At 37.9% G+C, this 23,086-nt stretch overlaps 1 pseudogene; it reads left to right on the top strand.

Moving 5' to 3' along the window:
• The first annotated feature begins 585 nt into the window (after positions 1–585).
• Positions 586–23,086, top strand: part of LOC131151178 (amine oxidase [copper-containing] alpha 2, peroxisomal-like) — a 33,288-nt pseudogene continuing 10,787 nt past the window's right edge.

The raw sequence follows: 23,086 nt of genomic DNA, 5'->3' as shown, positions 1-23,086 counted from the left end.
CAAATAATATTAGATTTATCTTTCAAATTCTTTTCTAACTCCTCAATTTTCAAATCTTTGTTTCTCATTAAGGATGCATGAGATTCATTTTGACTTTCTACTGACTTTGAAAGTTCCTTCAATTTTAACTTCAAAATAGAATTTTTTCTTATTCATCTTCTCAAACATTTTAAGTGTATATAAATATTCCTGCTGTAGTTCATCATAAGAAAGCATGCCATTTTCATTTTCTGAATCGCTGGAATAATAAGATAAAGCAGAACAAACGGATTGTACCTCGTGGTCTTCGTGAGCCATCAGACACAGATTTGAAATCTCGTCATCACTGGAATCAGATTCTGAACTACTGGTACTGTGAGTATCCCAACCAACTTTTAGTGCCTTCTTCTTCTTCTTAGACGCTTTCTTCTGCTAGGGGCAGTCTGGCTTGATATGCCCAACTTCTTTACAGTTATAGCACATAGGGAGATCCTCCTTTTGCTTCATTCAGCTTGTCTCTCCCTTTTCTATTTTGAGCCCTTGAATTTTCTGGTGTATTTCTTATTCTTTCTCATGAACTTTCCAAATTTCTTAGTGAGAAGAGTCATGTTATCATCCAATTCTGAATCACTTCCTTCAATAGAGCTGTTAGATGATGCCTTAAGTGCTGTAAGTTTCTTTGCTTTATTTTACTCATTCTTTCTCTCATTTATCGCTAGCTTATAAGTGATGAGCGATTTGATCAGTTCATCCACTGACATCTCCTTCAGATTCCTTCCTTCAGCTATTGTAGTAGCCTTAACTTCCCAAACTGGCGGTAGTCCCTTAAGTATTTTCTTGATCAACTTATAAGTAGGGTAAGATTTACCAAGAACATTTAAAGAATTCATGATGTGTGTGAATCTAGTATACATGGATTGAATAGATTCATCAGCAGTCATTTTAAATGCCTCGTATTCACTAGTAAGCATGTCTATCCTACTATCTTGTACTTCCTTAGTACCTTTATATGTAACTTCTAATTTTTCTCAAATCTCTTTAGTAGTGTTACAAACCATCACCCTATTAAACTCATTTACATCTAGTGCACAGAATAGCAAGTTCATTGTAGTAGCATTTATTTGCACATATTTCCAATCTTCTTCAATATACTCATCTTCAGTTTTGGGTACATTTACTTTATCAACTACTTTCATAGGGACATGGTTTCCCTTGGAAATAATTTTCCACACTTTCCAATCCATATTTAAAAGATGTATACTCATTCTTCTTTTCCAGTAGGTGTAATTAACACCGCAGAAGATCGGTGGTCTAGTGGATGAGTGTCTCTCACCAAATGGAGTTACACAAATGTGTGCCATGTAATCTTTTTACAAAAAATGGCAGTTAAGTCTATGTAAACCCGTTCCGATACCAAATGTGAATTACGGTGTTATCCCAAGAGGGGGTGAATTGGGTATTTCAAAAATATTTAAATTTATTTTACCACTTAATCCCTATTTTAATATTTAACAAAATAATTGTAGGGGCTTGAAATTAATTCAAATTATTCTCTCAATAAATTCAGTTATACCCAATTAATTATCAAGTGCATGTAATATTAATCAACATACAAACATGCAAAAGCTGATAGTGAAATGCAAGCGGAAATTCAAAGTTAAGGGAAGAGAGAAGCCAAAGATTTAAACACTATGTTTCAAAAATAATATCCCTCAAGAATACGTATTTAGAGGCTCTTAGGATTTGCAATCAAATACTTCTTACACTAATCAAATAGCAAATCTTTGAATGAAGATATATTTAACACTTTCTTCAAGATTTTAGTTTTAAACAAAAACTTTTCTCAAGTAATGATCTTTCACAAAAGTATATATAAATAATAACTCAAGATCAATCTCTCAAAATTAATATTCAAGAATAAGTTTGTGAGATGAAAAAATATTTAAGAATAAGCAAACAATTAGTTTGATTACCAAACCTCAATACCCAAGTTTTTTGCACAATATTTGTTGGAACTCCTTTTTTGAAAATCAACGTAGCCTAAGCTTAGATATGTAGTAAACACTTTGAAATTGCAGACAAGAGCTTAGCAATGTGTTCAACGATTTTCAGAGTTGTGTATACATTCAAGGCTCCCAATCATATGCCAAAAGTGAGGCACTAGGGTTTAGAGGTTGTTTATATAAGTAATCTCGGCGTTAGGATAAGTCCTGACCATCGGATCAATTTGATCAAGTGAATAACTCGCGTGTTTTCTCGCTAAAGTTCAAATTTTTAAAGTTCCCGCAAGTTCATACGACTGAGCATTTAGGTTCAGATGTCTGAGGTTCCTTAAAGTACTGAAAAATATAGTCTGGGCACAGGGTCAAATGACCGAACTGTGGGTTCAGTCTTCTGAAGTCCTAGCTCAGACGACTGAACTAAAGTTTCATACATCTGAAGGTGTTCTGCCTGTTCTGTGTTTCAGCAATTAAATCTTCAGATGGATGAATTTATTTTTCAGTCTTCTAAGGAAATTCTCCATATGGCTAAAGTAAAACTTCAGTCGTCTGAGGTTGTATCTTCATACTTTAAGGGTACTCCTCAGTCGTCTGGGCAAGCCAACTTCAGAATTTTAAGTTTAGTTTTCAAAATCATTTGAGCTCTCTTGCTTTAATCTCTTATAAAACATTTTTTGGGGTTCAAAATAAGTTTTGTAAGTCTATGTTTAACCCTATAAGGTTTTCATGAGATGCATGTCTAGGGTATATTTTGAGCTTCTAGCTATATCATATAAAATTTGCACATACATCAATTCTAAATACTCATTTCCATGATGATCTTGAACTTGACGCTTGCATCTTCATTCTTCTACTCTTTTAATTCCATGGATTGTGCCAGGTTATGTATGCTCTAATCCTCATGGCTTCCATGACTTCATCACTTTTTGTGCATGCTATGTAATGTTCCCGCTCACATTCTCAATGCACAGATCAAATACCAAGTGATTTGTCATTATCAAAATAGGATTAGACTTAAAGAGTCAACAAGAATTTTTAGTTACCTAGCAAGAACACATAACTTAGGGCTCTTTTACCATAAAAATGCTCCCTTTGACCTCACTTTCTATTCAGATGCTGACTACAGGGGATGCAAAACTGACAAGAAAAGCACCAGTGGTACGTGTCACTTTCTAGGAAACTCACTTGTCTCGTGGTTTTGCAAGAAGCAAATTTCAGTTGCTCTCTCAACCATCGAAGTTGAATATATAGCAACAGGTAGTTATTGCGCTCAAGCTTTATATATGAAGAAATAACTCGAGGATTTTAGAATTTTGATTAAGGGTGCACCAATTCATTGTGAAAACACTAGTACCATCAATATCTTGAAAAAATTGTGCCCGCACTCTAGGACTAAACATATTGAGATATGACACCACTTTATTCAAGATCACGTACAAAAGGGGGACGTTGAATTAGTATACATGAATACTGAAGATCAACTGGCTGATATTTTAACAAAACCCCTAAACGAAGAAAGAATCAGTAAAATCAAGCATGAATTAGGCATGTGCACTCCAGAGGACCTATCTTAAATTTTACCATAAGGAGATGCCTTTAGATTAACAAGCTGCAAAGGTCTTTTGAACCAATATGGGAGAGATTTCTATCAAAAAAGGGACCTTGGCAATAAAAGGGTAGAAGCGAATAAACTTGGTCTTTGTTTTTGAAAGGATAAATGAAAATATCACTCGATCATCTTGTTCCTTGATGGTTCTACTGAATCTTAAGGCAGCAGTTTTTTATTGTCTTTGTCGATGAGCCAAAGGCTCTCATCAATGAACTTTCAATAGCCTCTTGTTGACGTATGTTCGATACTCATTGATGAGTGTCAATAGGGCAACCTAAGAGCCAACGCACAAAGATTTGTCATTTGAGCCCTATAACCCCAAATTCCTCTCTCCTCGTCTCCTCCTAACCATATGAGCCCTAATCTCTCTCTCTCTCTCTCTCTCTCTCTCTCTCTCTCTCTCTCTCTCTCTCTCTCTCTCTCTCTCTCTCTCTCATGAACTTCTCTCACCCTCAAATCGTCTCTTCCTCTCACTCTCCATTGCATCTTGCTCAAAGAGAAGGGTTGTTGACACTCCTCGACAACCCGTCGACAGCAAAGGGTCCTCTCAAAACCCTCCCACTGAGCAATCCCACAAGGCTGCCGCTGAAGTTGACCAGATTTTCATGTCTTTAGAAGCTACATATCGCTACCATAACAATATCTCCAAGCGAGATATTATTCATGGTAAGATTGTCCCATCCAAGTTTCTTAAAGAAAAATTTCCCACTTTGTTAGCAAAATTCCAAGTTGTTGGGTAGGACATTTTGTTCTAGTTGCAAGAACCTGTATACACTGATTTAGTTCAAGAATTTTACGCCAACTTTGTCCCCTCTACTTGCGGTTGCACAACATACTCTACTATAAGAGGAAAAACCATCCACTTAACTAATCAACTTTTTTCAGATGTCTTGTCATGTAATTTGTACCCTGTTAGAAGCCTTCCTAACGCAATGTTGTCACGCCCCGAACTTGCCAGGTGGGGCCCAAGGTGTGATGAGACCAATCACCATCAATGTATGAGGAATCTAAAACCAACTCAAGCTAAAGTCCAAGGGATTTCAACATGACTATGTCATGGAAGATTTTAAGCTTAGAGTATAAGGTATTAGGATGAGCAATGTATGTTCTTCAAAGTTGAATATCTGTTGAAATATCATTTTAAGCTCTTTAGAGGAAATACATGGACTTAGAGACCTATTTTAAAACCAAGAAAAAATGTTTTATAAAAGAGGAAAGAAAGGGAGCAAAACAATTTTTTGAAACTAAAATAAAAAACCAAAAAGTGTACTACTCAGAAGACTGAAATTATTGCTCAGAAGTCTGAAGATTTAACTTCAGAAGACTGAGGTTTGAGCTCATTCGTTTGAAGAATTACTTCAAAAGTCTGAAGATTAAGTTCAGTCGTCTAAAGATTTATTGGTGAAACACAAAAACAGGCAAAAGCATATCAGAATACTGAACCCTGACTTTAGTCTTCTGAACCCGCAACTTCATAAGTCTGAACCCCAACTTCAGACGCTTGACCCTGTGTCCAGTTCAAAATTTTCAAAACTTTAAGGAACTTCAGAAGACTGAACCCGATAGTTAAGTCATCTGAACACTGTTAACGGTCAAATTTTTAAATATTTTAAATGTTTTAAATTGGTTTCTTGTGTTCCAAATTTTCTTAAAACTTGGGAAACACTCCAAGTAATCTTGGGTAACACAAAACTAAATTTATTTGCCTATAAATACTTGGTTTTACAAATTGAATTATACCAAGAATTGAAAAATCTGCTCTAAGCTCTCCTGCATTCAAAGTCACTGCTTACTCAACCTCTTGCAATCTGAAAGTGCTGATATTCTAAAAGTGTTGATCATCAATCCCTGAGTTTTACATACTGATTTCTCATTTGGAGAAAAAAGGACTTGATGAATTCTAATCTTGAGCTTCGAATTGTATTTCAAATTTGATATTTAAATTCTAAAGTATATAGATTTGAATTGTACTAATCAGCTTTGTGTGAGAGCACTCTTTGTACACATGTACTTGTTGTTTCTCAAGTAGTTATTGGACGATTCTAGGCTTGTTGGATCATTGACCAAATGAGGGAATATCGTTTGGAGAGGCAGACTCTAGCATACTTGTTTGTAAAAGGTGTTGTTCCACCTGGCAAAGGAACTAAGCTAGTGGAATTCTTTGGTGGTTTGCTAAAGGTGAGGATATAGGCTGGGGATAAGCTGAACCTCATAAAATCTCGGTATTCTTCTCTCCTCCTTACTCTTTACTTTCTGCATTTTACTTGTATTTTTTGGATGCAAATTGATTGATTGTAGGGCTTAAGTAAAAAATTAGAGAAGACTCTTAATTCTAGAAAGTACGTTTCAATTAACCTTTTGCGGAAACCCTCAAGGGAGTACGTTAGTTAATTTGCAAAAAATTTGATTAAGAGAGCGCATTACAAAACAAAAACAAAATAGGGCTTGCATATAATCACAGGGGACTATTACCAAAGGCTGAAAGCATCGAGTTCATGTTTATTTTGATTGATTGATTTTAATATTGTGGTTGATTGGAATTTGTGGTGTGTTTTGGTTTGATTGATTTACTTACGTTCTTGTTGTTGCACTACAACAAGTAAAAGTTTTAAATAATCCAATTCACTCCCCTCTTGGGAATCATATTCTACTTTCACACCCCCTCCCCTCTAGACGCTCACTCGAGCTGACAAACTTGAGCCTTGATCCAAAATTTGTTGTTTCCTTGGCTATGGAAAAAATCAAAAAGGGTATCAGTGTTATAATCCTATCTCTCATCGTCTTCGTGCCTCCCCTAATGCTGCCTTTTGGGAACACTAATTCTTTGTTGAGCTCTCTCATTTTCATTCTTCCCTGTCTACCTCCTCTATGTCAAAAATCTTTCCACATGACTCACCTATTTCCTCTATAGATGTTCATGATCCTCCTATAGACTTCTTTGTCCAATCACCAGATAATTTTGATTTTTTTTCCATTTCACCCTTTCATGAACAGGTCGATGACGGGCTACCCATTCCTGCTCACTTACTTGACTATCATTGTTACACTGCCTTGATACACTACACAAGCCTCACACCTATCATGAGGCCTCCACTGACCCTTTATGGCATATTGCAATATAAAAGGAACTTGATACATTATCTAAGAACCATACTTGGGATTTGGTTACTCTCCCTCTTAGACAGTCTGTTGTTGGTTGTAAGTGGATCTACAAGATCAAAACTTGCTATAATGGGTCCATAAAGTGCTATAAGGCTCGTCTTGTTGCAAAAGGTTTTACACAGGAGTACGAGATTGATTATGAGGAGACCTATGCTCCAGTTGCTCGTATCTCATCTTTTTGTGCCCTTTTAGCTGTTGCTGCTGCTAGTAAGTGGGACCTTTTTCAGATAGGTGGCAAAAATGCCTTGCTTAATGGGGAGTTAAGTGAAGAAGTTTGTATGCAACCTCCACCTGGTCTCTCTGTTGAACCAAACAAGGTTTTTCACCTTCGTCGTGCACTTTATAGTCTTAAAACAAGCTCCACGAGCTTAGTTTGCCAAGTTCAGATCCACCATCTTTATTTTGGGTTACACTGCCAGCCCTTATGATTCTGCCTTATTTCTTCATCGCACTGACAAAGGCACCATTTTTCTTCTCCTATATGTGGATGATATGATCATAACTAGTGATGACCGCAATGGCATTCAAGAACTCAAGGATTTTCTCAATTAACAGTTTGAGATGCAAGATCTTGGTCATCTCAGCTACTTCTTGGGTCTTGAAATCACTCATTCCACAAATGGTCTTTACATTTCTTAGGCCAAGTATGCATCTGAACTCTTGTCTCAAGTTGGACTCACTAATAGCAAGAATGTTGACACTCCAGTTGAACTTAATGTGCATCTGACTCCCCCAGGGGGAAAGCATTGTCTAATCCCTCTCTTTACAGACATTTGGTTGGCAACCTAGTTTATCTCACTATCACTCGCCCAAACATCTCTTATGTTGTTCACCACGTGAGCTAGTATTTTTTTGCTCCACGTTCGACTCACAATGCTTCTATTTTGCGCATTCTTCAATATCTGAAGGGCACTCTCTTCCATAGCCTTTTCTGATACCACATCGGGCCCTTGCTGATACCACATCTGAGCTCCTTTGGCTACAATGGCTTCTCAAGTACTTAGGTGTGTTCACATCCTCTGCTACTCCTCTTTATTGTGATAATCAAAGCGCCATTGACATTGCTCACAATGATGTATTCCATGAACGGACTAAACACATCGAGATTTATTGTCATTTTATCTGTTATCATTTTGCCCATGGTGCTCTCAAGCTCTTCTCAGTTTCTTCTAAAGATTAGTTTGCAGATATCTACACCAAGTCACATCCTAAGGGATGTCATCATGCTTTGATTGACAACCTCAAGCTGGTATCCCACCCACCTTGAGTTTAAGGGGGGATGTTAACGTGTATTAGGCTTTGGGCTTAAGCCCAACCCTTATTTACTTGTACTATAGTCTTATTACTTGTATTGCACTCCTATTTACTGGTACAACACTCCATGCCTCCTATATAAATAGGCACCCATGTATACTCTTAGAGATAAGAAATACAACAATACTTATTCAGTATTTCTAACTGTTTCCAAACGCAATCCCAGTTGTGGTGGCTTTAAATGAGGATAAGATGTTTTGACAGATAAGGGAGGTTAGACCAGAGGTTAGCCTCGTAGCGAGGATTGTCTCCACAGTGGGCAACTATGACTATATAATTGAATGGGAATTCAAACCTAGTGGTTCCATCATAGTTGTAACTGAAATTAGGAATAGCTTCCCAAGAGGGGGGGTGAATTGGCTTTTAAAACTTTCGTTTTAGTTCCTTTTAGAATTCTTAAACTTATTTTATTTCTTTTAACCAATTTGTGAGTTATTTGTTTAATTTGTTAAGCACTCAAGAACTTATTTTCTTTATTTAATCTTTAACCATACAAACATCCAATCATTCAACCGAACCAATCAACTATAATTAGAAAGTAAACAAACAAGCCAATACACAGCACTTATGTAATTTAAAAACTCAAGATGGTTTTTTGTTTATATTAGCCAAATTTGAACCAAGCCCTGTCGTGAATGAGAATTTATGCTTGCTGATGTAAAGCCCTGTATAAATGAATCCAATCACTCTTTCCAAATATTTAGAATTCAAATAAACTCTTAGAAAATTTATCTTTGGGATGTTAACCAAGTAACGTACTCCCGTATGGTTTCCGCAAGATATTGTGTAACCAACATACTCCCTTTCGGTTTCCGCAACCCAAATCAAAATTGAACTTTAAGTTTAATTGATTTCCAAATATACATAGTTTGTATAATTTATAAATCTAAAACATCCACGAAATTGTATATGAACTGAAAATAAAGAATAGGGAAAAAGAGAGTGAGACGGGGATTTTTACGAGGTTCGACTTATACCCAGCCTACGTCCTCGCCTTTGGAAACCACAAAAGGATTCACTAAACCTATTCCATTGACGGGTGGAACAAAACCTTTACAAGCGATGCCCCATGCTCAAACAGTCCTTCACTAGGCTAGAGCCCGCCTCTCCAAACGATGTCCCCTCGTTCGGTCACTCCTTTAGGCTAGAGCCCGCCTCTCTAAGCAATATCCCCTTGCTTATCCAATGATCCAAACAATCCTTAGAACATCAAAGAACTACAAGAAACAAGATATAGTATGTGTACAAATATACTCTCACAAAGAGCAAGTTAGTACAAGTTCATCACTATTACTTCTATGTAAAATATCAATATGAAATAGAATGAAGCTCAAGTGTAGAATTCACCAATATCCTTCTTAGATGAGGATTAATAGTAGGAATTCAGAGAAGGAAGTATTAGAACTTCAGATTGTCTCAGCAAAAGAGATTTGCAATGAGTGAGCAACAGAGCTTTGGAAGAACAAGAGTGCTTTCAACTTCTCAAAACAGATTTTTCAATTCTTGGATGTATTTTGATTTGCAAAACCATGTATTTATAGGCTCTCAAACTTGTTTCCTTGTTGTAAAAGTTTTCTCAGAAAGTTTCCCAAGTTGTTAGAAAATTTGGAGCTCAAAACGACTATATTTTAAAATATTAGAATTTAAAATTTTGCCCGTTAAACAGTGTTCAGATGTCTGAAGAGTCAAGTTCAGACATCTGAAAAGTTACTGCCTATTTCAGATTTGTCCCAAAAAATCTTTAGACGTCTGAAGTTTCAAGGTCAGACGTCTGAAGTGCTTCTGTGTGCTGTTCATACAGCTGAAGTGCCTCCCGTGAGTAGTATTCAGATGTCTAACAGCTGTGACCCCGCTTCAATGTTTTGGCCATAACATTTTCGTTATAACTCCAAATTAGGTGTTCTTGGTGTCAAAAGAAAGCTAATATAAAATCCTAAAACTTTAATGTTGAACATATTTTAAAATAAGGATTTTTTGATAGAAAAAAGTTTACCTCAATTTGGATGTATAAAAACTAACAGCATTTGGAAAAACTCTTTTTGGTGCTTTTCATTCCAAAAATGATTCTAACCCTTTTAAAATAATTTTTGACCTTATAAAAATATTTTTCATGTATTTTAAAAGGTATCTAGGTCCAAGAAGTTAACCTAAGAGCTTCATAATATTTCAAACAATATTTTAAACATTAAAGCACTTACATGAGACTTCTAAGACATTAACATTCTAGGTTCTTGAGTCTTCATGCTTTGTCCTTGGATTGAGTCCATATTTTCTTCAAGCTTCAATATTCTTTGAGCTTTCTCACTTTGCCTTTCTTTGACTCTTTTGACTTTAAACAGTCCTTGGCTTTCAACAAATCATGCATGACCTCATATTCTTCAAGGTTTAATATATCATCTTTAAATCCATGCTTTGACTCATTTAAGCTTCATTTGATCCTTGTGAGCACTTTGACCTTGTTTTCTCATATATGAGCCCTGAAATATCATTACTCACACAAATACATTAAATTTCACTTGTTTGTTAGCATCAAAACAAGATAACAAGATTTTAAGCCTTGTAAGGCCAACAATAACGACATACTCTTTATTTAGATTTTATATATATATATATATATATATCGATATCATCTATCTAAAATACTACTGGATATATCTCAGGCTCAAGGAAGCACTAAGAGAAACTCTATGTGTCATACACACCTAAGCAGTGGTAACTGTAAAACTGTAAACTATCGTATACACATGTACAATACTAGAAAACTATAATACTCTAAAGTATATTTACAACACAAAACACCTAGTGACAATATCAAAAACCTGGAATCTACCTCAACTCACTGGTGTCAAAAAATCACCCACCTCTCAACAAGGGTAGCACAAGACAACCTCTACCCGCGAGCCTGATCTGCTCGCCTACCTGGATCTCCTGAGAAATAGTAAGTCACTAGGATGAGTAGACGCTTACTAAGAGGAAATATGCTATTACTAGTTGTGACGGCTGAGTTACATATTTAAAACATTGATACTGTAATATGAATAAGCTGATAAACGGTACAGAATATATGTAATGTAATTTAAAGTATATATATGTCTCTAAGTTAGCTGTCTGAACATACTGCTAACACAATAATATAAACTGCTTCTGTGTGATATATTTATACATAGGAACTTCTGTTGTACCCTGGGATCTGTGTATCATGATATAACCCCTCATGATCAGGTTGTGTGGCCCATAGGCTGGACTTACTCTGGTTGGCCTACCAGGCAAGTCAATCTCTATCTGTAACATCCGCCAATCTAGCCCACGGCAATCTCTCTGGGCAATCTCCATCTCTATCATCATCTAATAGGCTACCTCAACCCAGCTCGCTGGGGAGACTACAATCTCTCCTAGCTCGATTAGACATAATCCACATACTAGCTGAGTAATGTGGTTGCACTCTATTCTGTAAATAGCAACGGTACCGTGCTCTGCTGTATATTTATCTGTCTGTAATTTCCATAGGGTTCTGATATCGTGTAATACTATATATGTATATAAATATATATTTATCTTGCTGCTTTTAATATGATTTCAAAACAACCATAACACTATAAATCTGAGCTGTAATATTTGTTTATAATATCTGTATATAATATCTGTATATCTGTCTGTAATATCTGTTCATAATATCTGTGATATCTGTCTCTAATATCTTTATATCTTTCTGTAATATCTGTCTAAGTGTTATGGTTTAGAAATCATGTTATTCTGATAAATACTATAAATCTGACTTTCTGATATTAATCTGTATAACTGAATATCTGTAAAGTTGCATAGTCAATCGTGCTAAGCTATAATAAACTCAGGCCACATAACTGTGTAATTAAAAACTCATACTTCATATCTGTAATTTTACTGAAATGATGATACTCATGATATTCTAGAAAATAATCTGATCATCATGCTTGTAATATATATACATATTCTGCTGATAAACATTCTGAAAATATCCTAGCATAGCATATTTCCCTTACCTAAATTCTGCAAAGTCCCTACTATATCCTGGCTTTATACCTGCAGGGTTTCCTACTCAACACCCTGAAACCAACATCCCCCAGAAGCAAACATCAGTATTTCTTTGCATACAACATTTCTTATAACTATGAGAACAGCAAATACTAGATAAAATGTCTTACCCTGAGATTGTGATGAAATTCGAATTAGCCCCACCAACGATCTGTTTCAGAAAACTTAACGAGAACTTTCCCAAGAGCTTCATGGTGGCCTCAAATCGTCGATCCAGCGAGAAATGAAGCCGGGAACAAAGAGAGAAGGGGAGGGGAACATTTTAGAGAGAGAGAGGTTTTCCCTGCGCTAAAAATCTGGCAAAAATTAGAGTTTCAACTATTTATAGAGTCGGATTCGTCGACGAGACACGTCATCTCGTCGACGAGTCCTATAGAAAGTTCATCAACGAACCTGCACCCATCGTCGACGAGTTTTAGACTACCACAAATCCTCTCTCGCTATCTTCTCGTCGACGAGATCCTCATAAACCTTCATTGACGAAACCCCTGTGTTCATCGACGAAGCCCAGATTAATTTCTTGGGGTTATTACATTCTTCACTCCTTATAAAATTTTGTTTTCGAAATTTACTATCTGTGTTGAACACCATCCATACAATCTATCATCCCATAGAGGCAAATGATCTACTTACTTTATTACTTACCCTCACTTATGGCGGAGGAATACCATGGTTACATCCTAAGTTCTTGGAGACTACACATTTAAAACTAAAAGAATACCTACTAACTAAATCAATACATGTACTTGCAAAAGAAACTTTATCTAACTACTTATACTTTACCTAATACCACTAAATATCTTGAAACAACTACGGGTATCTCTGTCTTATCTGCTCCTCAAGTTCCCAAGAAGCTTCCTCTATAGCATGATTCCTCCTCAAACTTTTACTAGTTGAATTTCTTTGGTGCGCAATGCTTGTGTTTTTCTGTCCAAGATCTATACTGGTACTTCTTCATAAGCTAATGAATCTTTAAGCTCTATTTCTACATAGCTGATTATGTGGGACGGGTCTAAAACATATTTCCTCAACATAGCAGCATGAAACATGTCGTGTATTTTAGATAATGCTGGCGGCAAAGTTAGCCTATAGGCAACTAACCCTATTCTTTATAGTATCTCAAAAGGGTCAATATACCTAGGGCTTAATTTTCCCTTCTTTCCAAACCTCATAACCCCTCTCAGAGGAGCTACCTTAAAAAATACTCGATATCCCACGTCAAACTCTAACTCCCGGTAGCGAGTGTCTGCATAACTTTTCTGCTGACTCTATGCAGTACTGACTCTTTCTTTAATTAGTCAGACCTTATCATACGCCTGTTATACTATCTCTGGACCCAAAACTCGCCTTTCACCTACTTCGTCCCAAAAAATAGGGGGAACGACATCTCCTACCATACAGTGGTTCATAAGGTGTCATGCCGATGCTAGCCTAATAATTGTTATTATAAGCAAATTCAACTAGCGGCAAAAACTGAGTCCAGCTACCCTAAAAATCTAACATGCATGCCCGAAGCATATCTTCTAATGTCTAGATTGTTCTCTTAGTCTGACCATCTATCTGGGGATGGAAAGCAGTGCTAAATGCTAACTGTGTACCCATAGCGCCCTAAAAATTTTTCCAAAATTGTGAAGTAAACCGAGGATCCTGGTCTGAGACTATGGATACTGGTACACCATGGACGCGAACTATCTCCTGAACATATATTTTCTCCAGTCTGTCCATGGAATAGCCGACTTTAATAGGGATGAAATGGGCGATCTTCGTCAGACGATCAACAATCACCCAAATTGCATTCAATCCTTGTCGCACTGGTGGTAATCCCATAATAAAATCAATGGAAACATGATCCAACTTCAACTCTGGAATGAAGAGTGGTTGCAATTGTCCTGCTGGTGTCTGGTGCTCAATCTTAACCTACTGACACATCAAACATTGCTGTACAAATTCGGCAATTTCTTTTTTCATCCCACTCCACCAGAAATATTCTCGCAGATCTCGATACATTTTAGTACTACCTGGATGTACAGTGTATAGGGATCTGTAAGCCTCCTCCAATATAGTTCTCCTGAACTCGGTATCTGCAGGAATGCATAGCCTAGTATAGAGCTACAGGACTCCGTCATCTGATATGCTGAACTCCTCTCCCTGACCATCCCATACTCTAGCCATTACCTCTGCCAATTTTGCATCATCACGAGCTGCTTTAATATTCTCATATAGTGTAGGTTGTACAACCAAACTGATAACAAATTCTAGAGGACTATCTTCTACTAATTGTATGCTAAGTCTCTCCAAATCCATCAGGATTGGGTGATGAATCTCTATGGCTGCCAGTGCTGGTCCCACTGATTTCCTGCTCAGAGCTTCAGCTACTACATTCGCTTTCCCTAGGTGGTAACTAATAGTGCAGTCATAATCTTTAATAAGTTCTATCCACCTTCTTTGCCTCATGTTCAATTCTCTCTGGGTAAAGAAATATTTTAAGCTCTTTTGATTTGTAAAAATTTCGCACTTTCCACCATACAAATAGTGCCTCCAGATCTTAAGAGTGTACACCACAGCAACTAACTCCAATCATGCATAGGATAATTCTTTTCATATTCTTTAAGTTGTTTAGAAGCATACACAATCACCCTGTTGTGCTGCATCAATACGCACCCAAGCCCCTTCAGGGACACATCACTGTATGTCACAAACCCGTCCTCCCTTGATGGGATAGTCAACACTAGGGCAGTCACCAACCTCTCTTTCAATTCTTGAAAGCTATACTCACAGTCATCAGTTCATTCAAATCTTACATTTTTCCTCGTAAGTCACGTCAACGAACCTGACAAACTGGAGAAACCATCCACAAAGCACTGATAGTAACCTGCTAAACCTAGAAAAATCCTAACCTCTTGAACATTTCCAGACCTTACCTAATTTACCACTGCCTCTATCTTGCTTGGGTCAATAGATACACCTGCCTCAGGGATCACATGGCCAAGAAAAGAAACCTGCCTCAGCCAGAATTCACATTTCTTGAACTTCGCGCACAGCTTTCTCTCTCTCTCAATGTTTGCAACACTAGCCTCAAATGATGCTCATGCTCCTCAAAACTCCTCGAGTAGACCAGTATATCATCAATAAATACAACCACAAACTAGTCCAAATACTGATAGAGCACTCGATTCATTAAATCCATGAATATTGCTGGTGTGTTAGTCAACCCAAATGGCATCACCAAGAATTCATAATGCCCATATCTCGTTCAAAATGCCATTTTTGAGACGTCTTCTGCCCTCACTTTCACCTAATGATAATCCGACCGTAGGTCAATTTTAGAATAAACTTGGGTCCCCTGAAGCTGATAAAACAAGTCATCGATCTTGGGAAGAGGATATTTATTCTTAACTGTCAGTTTATTTATCCCCCTGTAATCTATACACATTCTCATGGTTTCATCTTTCTTCTTTACAAATAAAATTGGTGCTCCCTAGGGCGACACGCTGGGCCTAATAAATCCCTTATCCAGCAATTCTTGCAATTGATCTTTTAATTATTTTAACTCGACTGGGGTTATTCAGTAAGGAGCTTTGGATACTGGTGCTGATCCTGGTAGAAGATCCACAGTAAATTCAACTTCACAGTCGGGTGGCAAACCAGGTAATTTTTTTGGAAATACATATGAAAATTCTTTGACCACAAGGATATCAGATTGGTTTAGTTCTTCTTTTGGCAATTATTTTACATAGGTGACAAATCCCTAGCAGCCTTCTTAAATCAATTTCCTCACCTGAATAGCTGACGCAAGTTGTGGTGAAGAACGAACCCGTGAACCAAGAAACTTGTATTCTTGCTCGCCTGGAGGTCTGAAAGTCACTTCTTTCAAATGACAGTCAATACTAGCATGGTTAACTACCAACCAATCCATACCCAGAATTATATCAAACCCCTGCATATCTAATATCACAAAATCAGCTGGTAATATCTTTACCTGAATAGTCACTAGAAAGCCCCTGAGTACCCTCCTACATCTCACCACTATTCCTGTCGGTGTAGCTACAGCCAACCCAATATCCAACAACTGTGCCTCATACCCCATTAATTTTGCATATACCGATGAAATAAAAGAGTGTGTGGCACCTGTATCAAAAAAAATAACAGTTGTATATGAGAAAGCAGTAAGGGTACCTGTAACCATGTCTCCAATTGCATCAGCGTCACCCGGCGTCAGCGCGTACACTCCCGCCATTGCAGTATTCCTCTGTTGGCCTCCACGGTGCACCTGATAACCACCTTGATATGATCTAGGAGCTACTGCCTGAGCTGGAAATCCCTGACATGACCAAGATCTGTGCTTGGATCTCCCGCATCGATAGTAAACGTCCTCACCCATCCGACATTCACCTGGATGTCTACGGTCACATCTGGGACAGGTAGAAATAACTCATCCACCCTGAGGACCACCGCGGCCCACCATCCGTCCCTGACTACCTCTGTATCGATCTCCTCTCCATGGCCCTTGGCTGGAACTCCCCTATAGATCCTGAGTCACGGACCTCTTTCTTTGACCCTGAGCTGTAGCATCTCTCTGCATACCACTCTCAATAATATCATCTATATCCACCACTTCCGCGAACATCTAAGCTCGGAAGCCAATGAATTGCTTAAAAAAATTCTTCCTCAGGCTATCTCTGAACTTTCTGGCTTTCTTTTCTTCATCTAGTGCTAAGTGCGGGGCGAAATGGGACAACTCAATGTATCATGCAGCATACTGAAACACTGTCGTCTGCCTCTAAGCCAAATGCAGGAATTATGCTGCCTTCGCGCTCTGAACGATAGCAGGGAAATATCACTTAAAGAATAATTCCTTGAACCGACTCCACGATATTGGCACTGGATCCAACCTCTGCTCCTCAATCAAACACACTGATCTCCACCAGTGCTTTGCTTCTCCTGTCAGTTTAAATTATGCAAATGCCACTTTCTACTCATCTATACATGCCAGCACTGCTAAAATCTCCTCAACATCCTTAACCCAATTCTCAGCTATAATCGGGTTAGGTCCCCCAGCAAAAAAGGGAGGCTTCATCCGTGTAAACTGCTCAATCATGCAGCCACGCTCTCCTCTGCTCCTAGCCATCTCAGCCATCACCTACTTAGTGACGTTGCGTAAAACAGCATATGTATCCCCACCTCCAATACTAGAGGGTCCTAGTCTGTCACATCCTGCATTCGTCCCACTGCTCCCTGGATCCATCCTGAAACATATAGAACATCATTTCAGTATCCTATCCCCCATACAGATCTAATCTACTCATTCAACTAAAACTTCTAATTCTCTATTAACCACTCCCCTTTTCTTTACCCCAAAATCCAATCCTGCAAACCAAACACATGACTCGTCGATAGTTTACTATAGTTTTTTGGAAATCGTCACCCTAGGAAAAATACATAAACCACCACGAAAAATCCTATATTCAGACCATAGAACAAAACCTCAAATTCTTTTCCTATATTCTGGTATTATTCCCACTGCATTCTAAAGTCTACAGAACCTAGCAACCTAAGCTCTAATACCAAACTATAACGACCTGCTCTTTATTTTAATTATATATATATATATATATATATATATATATCATCAATATCATATGTCTGAAATACTACAGGATATATCTCAAGCTCAAGGGAGCACTAAGAGAAACTCTGTATGCCATACACACCTAAGCAGCGGTAATCGTAAAACTATAAACTGTCATATACACATGTACAATACCAGAAAACTATAATACTCTGAAGTATATTTCAACACAAAACACCAAGTGACAATATCAAAAACTTGGAATCCATCCCAACTCACTGGCATCAAAATATCACCTACCCTCAACAAGGGCAGAACAGGACAACCTCTACCGATGAGTCTGATCTGCTTGCCTACCTAGATCTCCTAAGAAATAGTAAGTCACTGGGATTAGTCGACGCTCAGTAAGAGGAAATATTCTATTACTAGTGTGTGGCGGCTAAGTTATATATTTAAAACACTGATACTATAATATGAATAAGCTGATAAACTGTACAGAATATATGTAATGTAATTTAAAGTATATATGTGTCTCTGAGTTAGCTATCTGAACATACTGCTAATATAATAATACAAACTGCTGTTGTGTGATATATCTGTACATAGGAACTTATGTTGTACCCTGGGATCTATGTATTATGATATAACCCCTCATGATAGGGTTGTGCGGCCCATAGGCTAGACTTACTCTGATTGGCCTACTAGGCAAATCAATCTATATTTGTAACATCCGCCAATCTATCCCACTGCAATCTCTCCAGGCAATCTCCATCTTTATCATCGTCTAACCGGCCACCTCAACCCAGCTAGCTAGGGAGACTACAATCTCTACTGGCTTCGTTTGACGAAATCCGCATACTAGCTGAGTAAAGTGGTTGTACTCCATTCTGTAAATAGCAATGGTACCGTGCTCTGCTGTATATTTATCTGTCTGTAATTTCCATAGGGTTCTGATATCGTGTAATACTATATATGTATATAAATATATATTTATCTTGCTGCTTTTAATATGATTTCAAAACAACCATAACACTAAAAATATGAGCTGTAATATTTGTCTGTAATATCTATTTGTAATATCTGTGATATTTTTCTATAATATCTATATATCTGTCTGTAATATCTATATATCTATCTGTAATATCTGTTTGAGTGTTATGGTTTAGAAATCATGTTATTCTGATAAATACTATAAATCTAACTTTCTGATATTAATTTGTATAACTGAATATCTGTGAAGTTGCATAGTCAATCATGCTAAGCTATAATAAACTCAGGCCACACAACTGTGTAATTGAAAACTCATACTTCATATCTATAATTTTACTGAAATGATAATACTCATGATATTCTGGAATGATCGTCATGTTTGTAATATATATACATATTCTGCTGATAAACATTCTAAAAATATCCTAGCATAATATATTTCCCTTACCTAAATTCTGAAAAGTCCCTACTATATCCTGGTTTTATACCTGCAGGGTTTCCTGCTTGACACCCTGAAAACAACATCTCCTAGAATCAAACATCAGTATTTCTTTGCATACAACATTTCTTATAACTGTGAGAACAGCTAATACTAGATAAAATGTCTTACCCTGAGATTGGGATGAAATTCGAATTAGCCCCACCAACGATTGGCTCCAGTAGACTTGCAGAGAACTTTCCCAAGAGCGTCGTGGTGGCGTCAGATCATCGATCCGGTGAGAAATGGAGCTGGGACCGAAGAGAGAAGGGGAGTGGAACATTTGAGAGAGAGAGAGAGAGGTTTTCCCTACACTAGAAATCTGCCAAAAATCCGAGCTTCAGCTATTTATAGAGCTGAATTCGTCGACGAGACATGTCATCTCGTCAACGAGTCTTGTAGAAAGTTCGTCAATGAACCTGCACCCCTCATCGATGAGTTTCAGACTACCCACAAACCCTCTCTCAGTATCTCCTCATCCCTCGTCGATGATATCCTCATGAACTTGCGTCGACAAAACCCCTGTGTTTGTCAACGAAGCCCTGATTAATTTCTTGGGGTTATTACAATAGTCCAGGTACAACATGGCTTTCTTATATTGACAATAAGCTGCTGCTACACTGTTTGAAACGTGTGATTTACATCAAGTCCTCAAAGTACTGTAAATAGCTTATTTCCTGGCTAATGTAAATGGAATGGATGGAATTGAATTGATTTCTCTATTTCTACATGTTCGTCACACAGTTTTTGATTTCATTCCACTTCTAGTCCACTCCATTCCAGCATACCAAAATTCACAAAAAAAATTGATGGTTTATTATTTTATGTTCTCCGTGTTACTATTTTTTTTTTTTTTTTTTTTTTTTGCCTTACATGTTGGGTGTACAGGTGTACTAGAAACCAAGGGTGTCCCATACACCCATGTCAACCAGACATAGGAGGATGTCTACAGGATATTGTTTGTAAAAAATACTGTGGGTGTATACCATGATCACTTCTGGAATTATAATCTTGACCCCGACATGGATGGCAATGCCAACTCCTTTGTCAAGGCCAAATTGGTGAGAAAGCGAGTAAAGGACAATGGCTCACCAAGAAAGAGCTATTGGACTGTTGTTAGCAAAACCTCCAAAATAGAATTGGATGCCCGAATTCAAGTGGACTACTTGAATCCAGTAGAGCTCCTAGTGGTGAATCCTAACAAGAAGACCAAGCTTGGGAACTATGTTGGGTATAGGTTGATTCCAGGGCCTGTGTGTAGTCCTCTTTTGTCTGATGATGAATTCCCACAAATCCGTGCAGCCTTCACCAAGTATCCTGCCTGGGTTGATAAGTCAACACCTACCATTGCTCCTCCAATCAAGTCGTCAATCACTCCACCTATCAAGCCTCCATTATCTCTATGAATCTTGGCTGAGATTACTCTGAATTCACTGTGTATAGCTCCCGCATTCATCATTGACTATGTATAAAATGCCATGTATAGCAATGTATTATGAATAGGAATATATACAAAATTAATAATTCTCATTATGGTATCAAAGCCCGCCGATTCCTAAAATCGACAAGTCTCTGCGACCTCTCTGCCGATGAATCTATGCCGTGAAATTTTCCCTCACCGATGCCATATTCTATTCCAGGTGCTCGGCCGCACCCGCATTGCACCTCCCTCCCAGCTTGCTTCTACCATCAACTTCCATAGAAAATTCGTGGTTTGTCTCTCGTCCTTGATCTTGGCGTCGAGTTCTTCTAGGCTGACTGCGACCAAAACTACGTCTCTTCCTCCTACCACCTTGCTCGTTGTAGCTCCAACCAGTGCTCCCTCACTAGATCCAATAGTTGCGGCGAGGACTGCTTCTCCGCCCCCCGCCTCGGCTGCAACAACAACACCTGCGGCATCTTCCCCGGCAACTCTCTGCCGTAGCTGTGTAGCACAACCCTCATCTCAAATTCAAACATTTCAAGGTCCAATTCAACATCTCACTTGACACCACCATCCAATTAAATATTCTTCTGCATCTCTAATTCAATAATTCAAGCCCTACTTCCAATTAAATATTGCTCCTGGCACCACTCCATATTTTAAAACTTTCTTACATCTCCAATTTGTCAATTCAAGCCCCACTTCCATTTCAACAATTCCAGCCCCACTTCCAATACAATAATTCAACCCATCCATTAAATACTCCCTTCCTAAAGACCCATACTGCGGGCCCTGCACCCATCTCCTCATTCACTTTTCCAACCATTTGTCCTCTTCTATATTTTCCCTTAATAAAACCCAGACTCTTGTACTCTTGTATATACATACAACTAGCCTATCTTCTCCCATCTTTTAATTATGGCTTTGTCCAATGAAGCTACAGTTATATTTGTCGGCAAAAATACTCATGTTGTCTCAATCACACTTATTACTTCCAAACTTTCAAGCGGCGAAAACTATTCAATGTGGAACTCCTAGATGACAAATCTTCTTCTTGGGTATGATCTTATGGGATTTGTAGATGGAACTCATCCATGCCCACCAGTTAATGATCCAAAGTATAAAATTTGGATTCGTCAAGATCGACTATTGCTTCTTGTTATCCAAACAGCCATCACTAGACCAGTAGCACCAATTGTATCTCGATGCAAAAATGCAGAGGAAGCGTGGTGCAAACTCAAAACTACACATGCCAACAAATCTAATACTCGGATGGTTAGTCTAATTGATTCCCTCACCAAGGTCAGTCAAGCAGAAAAGAGCATTTCTAAATTTATGCAAATTATTAAAACCATTATTGATGATCTTGCTATAATTGGGTACAATATGAGTGATGGAGAAATAGTGGTACATATGCTCAATGGTCTCACAGATGATTACAAAGAACTCAAAGCTGCCTTACTTGTAAGAGAATCACCCATATCCTTTGAAGAATTAGTAGAAAAACTCATGGACTATGAAACGAGCCTCAAGCAATTACACTCGATAGACTCTCACATCACTGCCCAATATTCACAAAAGCAACACAGCAAGAAAGACAGAAACGACACCTTCAATTCCTTTCCAAAATAGTCTCGATTCATAGGAAACAATAATGGCTACCCAAGGAACAACAACAATCAGCTCCAACAGAATTCTTATAGAAACCATGGCAACCAAAATTTTTCCAGCAGTTTACAAACTCAAGGACCCTTGTCAAACTACTCAAATCAGACTTGGCGACCTAACTTCAATGGGAATCAACCTTGAGTTGTCTGTCAACTATGTGACAAGCCTGGTCATGTTTCCAAAGTATGCAGATCACATTCCTTACCCATCACTTGGCCATGAGCCAACTTCACGACTCATGACACTCTGAGTAATCAGTCAGGTTGGATAGTTGACTCTGGGGCATCTCATCACATAACCTCTGATTTGCATAACCTATCCATTCACTCTGAGTATGGTGGCAATGATGATGTCATGGTTGGAAATGGTAATAACGTTCCTATCACTCATATTGGATTTACCACTCTTAATTCATGTGATTCCACTTTCAAACTCAATAATGTTTTGTGTGCACCTAACATCAAGAAAAATCTTCTTTCTGTCTCTTAATTTTGCTCTCAGAATAAAACCTCTATTGATTTTTTTCCTGATTTTTTTTCTAGTGAAGGATCTAACCACGAGGGCATCCTTGGTGCGAGGCCGAAATAGAGGAAACATTTATAAGTGGCCCATTTCAGTTAGCAGAACAACCTCTTCACCACAACACTCGGCTCTCATAACAACCCTATCCAAATCTAAACTTCCCACCATTAGTCTCAGGCACAATCATCTTGGTCATCCATCCTCCAAAATTCTTCACCAAATCCTTGCATCTCATAAACTACCTTTCTCTAAGTCTAGTTCCTTGTCTCATCATTGTAATGCATGCTTATGTAATAAAAGT

The sequence above is a fragment of the Malania oleifera genome, chromosome 3 (genome assembly GCF_029873635.1).
Source record: "Malania oleifera isolate guangnan ecotype guangnan chromosome 3, ASM2987363v1, whole genome shotgun sequence".
Classification (NCBI taxonomy): domain Eukaryota; kingdom Viridiplantae; phylum Streptophyta; class Magnoliopsida; order Santalales; family Ximeniaceae; genus Malania; species Malania oleifera.
The sequence above is the reverse complement of the archived record's forward strand: the minus strand, read 5'-3'. Positions and strand labels throughout refer to the sequence as shown.